This window comes from Hypomesus nipponensis, chromosome 9, assembly GCF_054491055.1.
Source record: "Hypomesus nipponensis isolate SF chromosome 9, ASM5449105v1, whole genome shotgun sequence".
Lineage (NCBI taxonomy): Eukaryota > Metazoa > Chordata > Actinopteri > Osmeriformes > Osmeridae > Hypomesus > Hypomesus nipponensis.
The window spans coordinates 21,729,993-21,736,096 of NC_140369.1; positions in this window are offsets into that span (position 1 = coordinate 21,729,993).

A 6,104-nucleotide genomic window follows, 5' to 3' on the forward strand; every position below is an offset into this window, starting at 1 on the left:
AGCTTCCCTTGCCAAGATGGATGCAATGTCCTTAAAAAACAAAGGATCATCTTCATTTGGAGCATAAATATTCATGAGGGTCAGGTCTATCCCACCTATTTTTCCTATGATTGCTTTATACCTGCCCTGAATATCCTTTAGTTCCCTATGTACTGCAAGTTTGCTGGGTCGACTAATCAAAATTGCCACTCCTCTGATATTTGGACAAGATGCATAGAACACCTGCTCCACCCAATCTCTTCTCAATTTCTTGTGTTCAGCCTCATTTAGGTAAGTTTCCTGTATTAACCATATTGAACAACTGAATTTTTTTAACTGAGCTAGAATCTTTTTCCTCTTCATGGGATGATTGCTACCTTTAACATTGTAACTGACAACCCCTAAATCAGACATAAATAATCTTCTTTCTCGTTTTTTTTCCTTCCCCTAAAATCCTGTGTTTAAAATAAAAGGCTTTACTTTAAAAATTACCTGATGTACTTGTGTGAACAGACATGTCAAGAATATAAGAACAAACACATTTAAATTAACCAAATAAACACCTTTGACTTCCAAAAACCCAGCTGGCTGAAGAAATGTGTCTACCAGCCCCTGCGGTATTATAGGCAGAGAGTTGTGACCTCTAACTCTCTGGGGAATATGCACAAAGTGCCAACCAAACCACAAACCAAAGAAGAAAAAAAACTACCTTGTGAGGTTTTTGTCCCATCTTGGGTATTATCATAAAAAATAAAATGGGAGCCTTTCACTCTCCCTTACCTTCAATAACACTCACATCCAGGCCTTTTTTAAATTTTCCAGACCGTGTTCATCCTTCACCGAGAATCAAACACGCCATCTCTGACTTCCCAAGTGCCACCACTACCAGCTACGCCAAAGAAAGCTATTCATTGACGTGGGTGGCCTGTTACATACTTAAGGAGTGAGTTTCACCGATTCACACCGGCTACAGTAGCACCGCTTCTTTCACTGTGTAGTCCAGAAATCTCACAATGATGGAGCGCGGACGTGCGGTGTTGTCTGGTTTTATCCCCGAAGATCTGTGCGCCCTCTCAATGTGCACGTTAATTTCAGGCGGTAGCTGCAGCGTGCCTTCAGGGGCGCCATATAGGGGGGAAAAGGCCCTTAGATTCGTCCTAACTTTTCCCCCCTATATGGCGCCCCTGAAGCACCAAAAACTAGGTAATAACTCATATGAAATTACATTATATACAGGGGTGCACATAAGTGATACGCAGGTACGCATGCGTGACAAAAACCAGGAATGCGTAATGCCACTTGTGTTACGGCACGCCTTTGCGTACTTGACTGATATCATCTAACTTTACACTGTTGGTTGTCAACTATGGTCAGAGATGTCCAAAAATCAACAGACATTCAGCAGCTTCCTTGGCGTTTCGCCATCTACAAAGAAACGCCAACTGGAGCCAGAGCCCCAAAAAATACAAGATGTGCAGCTCTAACGGTGCGTTCACACTGCAGACTTTTTTACCGCTCTGCACCGCCGGCCTTCCCACAGTGCACCACGCTTGGGGGCGTGTCAGACAGATTCATTCAGAGCTGTAGTTCTCTTAAATCACTGTTGTAGTTCGTATAATGTCATGGCAAATGTGCAGACAAAATACAACTTTTACACACATTAAGCAAAAATCCGATATGCATTCTGGATCTGACATGATCTTATCTACAGCACACAATAAGTTATCTTTTTCCACACTTTTTTTAGGGCAAGTGAAAGATTAAATGCCACCCGCACTCTATGTACAGTAACGGGTCTTGTTCCGGCTGGAAAAAAAGATGCATCAGACATAAACGTTGACATGTGTAACCTTTTATTATATTACTCGAAATCTCTGCAAATCAATCGCTAGATTATGACTTGCCACTACACATTCACTGTATGGATAGCGAGTGGCTGCCAGCCAGCATTTCAGCGTTGAATGTCAATCGTGTGCCGGGTGAGCTAGCTAGACTATGCAGCTAGCACAGAAGAAAGTTACGTAATGTGAAAAACTGAATTAAAGTACAAAATACAACACACCAGGGACGCCGACAACCTCAGAAACCCTGCGCCAGGCATAATTATTTTTGTTTACATCTCTGTAATTGAACATAGATGTATCATACAATACTGGGTAAGAAGACACACATACGATGAGTTGATCTTCCATCTTGAAATTGTCAAACCTAGAAATGTTTACCATGACCAACAGTTGCTACGTTACAAGAAACAAGAAACCAACCCGATTGGCCATCGCTGGCTTTTTCACGCTCCTCATTTACATAAAGTTGAGAAAATCCAACTTTCGCCGCCCCACTCGCCTTCCCACAATGGCCTACGCGGGCGTCAACGCCTGGTTTAATTGAAAATGAATGGGAAGCCAACGCCCCGCTCCGCCTGCCCCGCTGCAGTGTGAACGCACCGTAAGATGTGCAGTGGCTTGAAGCTAACGATGATGAGCACACTGAAATGTGGTGCAAGCTTTTGAAAATGACAATCAGGCGAAAGAGACAAATTTAGGCGTTTAGCTCCATAGACTCCCATGCAAAATGCACTCGCTCGCGATCAACCCCAGTGGAACTCTGGTGGAACTGCAGCCAAATTCGGTACAATGGGGTTTAATAGGGAGTGGCAAGGCTCTCCTTAAACAGGCTCTGGCACTAATCACTGACGGTGTTTAGTTGTTGTCAATAGACACGCTAGTCTCCAGAAATAGTGATCACAATGTCGCCTAGTATACATAAATCAGATTTTCAAAAAAGGCCAGAGAAAAAAAAGAGAGAGGAAAGACGACAAAGCAGAGATTTTCAATCTATAACCCAGTTTTTAAGTCTGTGGTATTAACCTGTTGGCTTAATGTCCATAGTGAAATAAGATACAGCCTAGTTGCGCCTACATTTCAGCAACATTTAATCAGTACAGGGAAACGTTTAGCAAGATATTCATATTAAATCATTGTCCAGACTCCCTGCCCCTTTTAGCAGACTTAACAACAGATGAGTCAGCAGCACCCCAGTCTCCCATAACTGTACCCCTCCCTGTCCCAGTGAAGAATGTGAGCAACATGTGTTAACGACATGCCAGTTAGCATCATTCCATGGAGTCTGTGTGGATTTCTGTCTCTCTTGCTCTTTTTACCAGAACAAAAAATACAATTATTTTCTCACATAATGATCATTATGAAATTATAAAAAGATTAACTACTGTCTGTAGTTGATGATGGACAGTTGGAAACAGTGAGTATCTTACCTCAGCCGGCATGTAAATGACAGACAATATTAAAATATTCCAGTTTTATACATTCATTTAGATTGAATTATGGACGTTAAATGCCATCTATAGATACAGACTTTATGATTCCCATCATGAAGGGCAATTAATTTGAGAAACTTGCACACACACACCCAAAAAATTGATCTAATTTATGTAATCAAGTGGTGGTGATACAGAACTGTACGTAATTTGGGTCAATGGTCTGTACTGTTAGTGTCATTTATTTATTATCACAGTATATATGTATATATCACATGCATTCACATGCACAATACATCCTACAGGGCCAGGGCCCTCTCAGGTAGAGCAGATCTAGAAGGAGTGGAAGCAGAAGAAGTGTGGAAGCACATGAGGAAGGGAAAGAAAGTTACAGTGATGATGAGGATGAGAGATGCATGGTGGAAAAAGACAGAAGTCATAAAAAGGATGTTGACCCATGTTTGTGGCCAGCAGATTTGACTGACAGGGACAGGGAGGCTTTTGTGATGGCACTGACCAGCAGAGATGATGATGATGTACACAAGCAGACTTGCTTGTACAAATCACCAGCAGTAAATATTGTGCTAGTATTGAACTACAAGAAGCAAGACAGTTGCAAGCCTTTAATTTGAGTTATGTAAAGCTTTTGATGGGACAGTTAGGTCCTACATTTGTGGAAGCAACAGCTGCGCAGAGGGGGCCCAATTAGATTTTTTTGTCATGGGGCCCAAAATTCCTGGTGGCGCCCTTGCGTGGCTTTAATAGGTTGTTTAACAAATCCAGCCATATCTCCTTTTCCACTTCCTTCAGGGACTTGATAGATTCTCAGATTGTTGCGGTGCATTCGGTTCTGCAAGTCATCACATAGGTCAGTGAGGGCCGCCTCGAGTCTCACCAGGTGCCAGAGCACCCGCTTATGTCGTTGACTAGTGTCTTCAGCTACGCCGACTCTGGTCTCCGTCTCTTCTACCCTCTGTTCAAGTTTCTCCTTCCGTTGTTTTAGATCCATTACCGACGTTCCCAATCTAGACAACGAAGCCTTGGTTTCGGTAAACGACTCCTGATTTTCTTTCCTTAATTTTTTCAGTTCTCAAAGTATCTCCGCCATGTTCATTGCTCCTTCTTCCCCACTAGCTTTGCACGTTAAACAGCGGCCCTTTTTTTCCTTTGGCCTTTTTGGAGATATTTGCTGCTTCCCTGCGTTTCTTGTATCTCTGAACGTGCTCATGTCTTCCTTTATGACTAAACTTGTCCCATTTATCGTCACAATATTATTATGATCTTGCAAACAGCCAAGCCACACCGAATTTTGAGGGAGCTAACAGTCCTTGTGACCTTCTCAAAACATGGCGTCACCGGAAGTCAGAATTTCAGATTTTAACTTAACTTTCCCATTCCAGGGTTGCTGTGAATAAGAAAGGGCACTACTGCTTGGAATGGTCTACTAAAACATTTGCACTATGTTTCCCAGACTGGATGGATTAAGTCTAGTCCGGAACTAAAGGGAGTTTGGTAACATTATACATTGCAAGGGCGTAAGTTCGGTCTCAGCTTTGGTAGGGACACTACTACTACACCAATCTCCACTACCAATTGCAAGACAGCCACCTCAAGGGTTCAGATACCATGGTCCCCCCAGGGTTCAGTCACCATGGAGCCCCCAGGGTTCAGTCATCATGGAGCTCCCTAGTGTTCAGTCACTATGGTGTCCCCCAGGGTTCAGTGCCTTGTCATCTCCTCTTCATTGTGACATTCTTCATTTCCACTGCTGCACTCATGACACTCAACTCTCCTCCAAAACTATCACATCAGGCACTCACTCTATCCTCATCACGTGCCTGGAAGACTTAAAATATTGCATGCATCAGAATCACCTGCCCTAAATCTGAAATTATCAGCGCACATTCTCTCGCCCACTCCCCCCAGACCTTCCGGTTAGTGTTAGCCCTATCCCTAGCTCACGGTTAAACACAGTATTCACTTTAAAATATTACTCACCACCTACAAATACAAAATAAATAAATTTGTTAGCTAGCTGTTGAGTTATTTAAATAGGTTTTCACATGGTAAAAGACAAATAATTAATTGAAACTTTCTTTGAGGGAAAACTAAATGTAATGGAATGTTGTACATGTAATCTTGCTGGCTCTCATTTGATGACAAACAAAACAAGTCTTAATGTAATAGCCAACTCCACGAAGGTACATTATAAAATAAACAATGCAGTGTATAAAAAGTCACCATCCAATGAATGTACTGAAATACATATTATCCCGCCTCAGGTTTTAAAGACAAAGTTGAAATTCCTGTTATCCAGAACAGATCTAAACAGAACTTAGCACACAGAAACGTGTGCTAACATTTCTTAGCAGTTTAGAGGGGAACTGTGCAATGTTCAGGACACATTCTGTTCCTGTTTCTTGTTTCTTATAACCATGCAGTCACAGTGACTGGAGAACAGATAAGTGACAGCATGATGCCAGAAGCACTCAAAGGTGTTACCAAAGGAAGTGACGAGATATGAGGACAGCGTCACCCAACACTACGGAGAGTGGGAGACCTATTCAACAAGAGGACAGGCGGCCTCAAGGCCGGCTCCAGGTTACAAAATACAATACCAGTTTTACATATTGACATAATTCTAGGAGATTTATAGCCTATGCTTTACTGTTGTGGTATTTGAGAGCATTATTTAAAGTTGTGCATGCTTTTATTGATCTATTAATCAATTTCAGATTCAGAAATAGAAAACACTAAATGACCATTACTGAAAATCCAAATCTATTTAAGAGAAAAGCTTAATAAAAAATGGTGGAAAATGAAAAGTAATTATGGTTTAGTGGTACTTGAT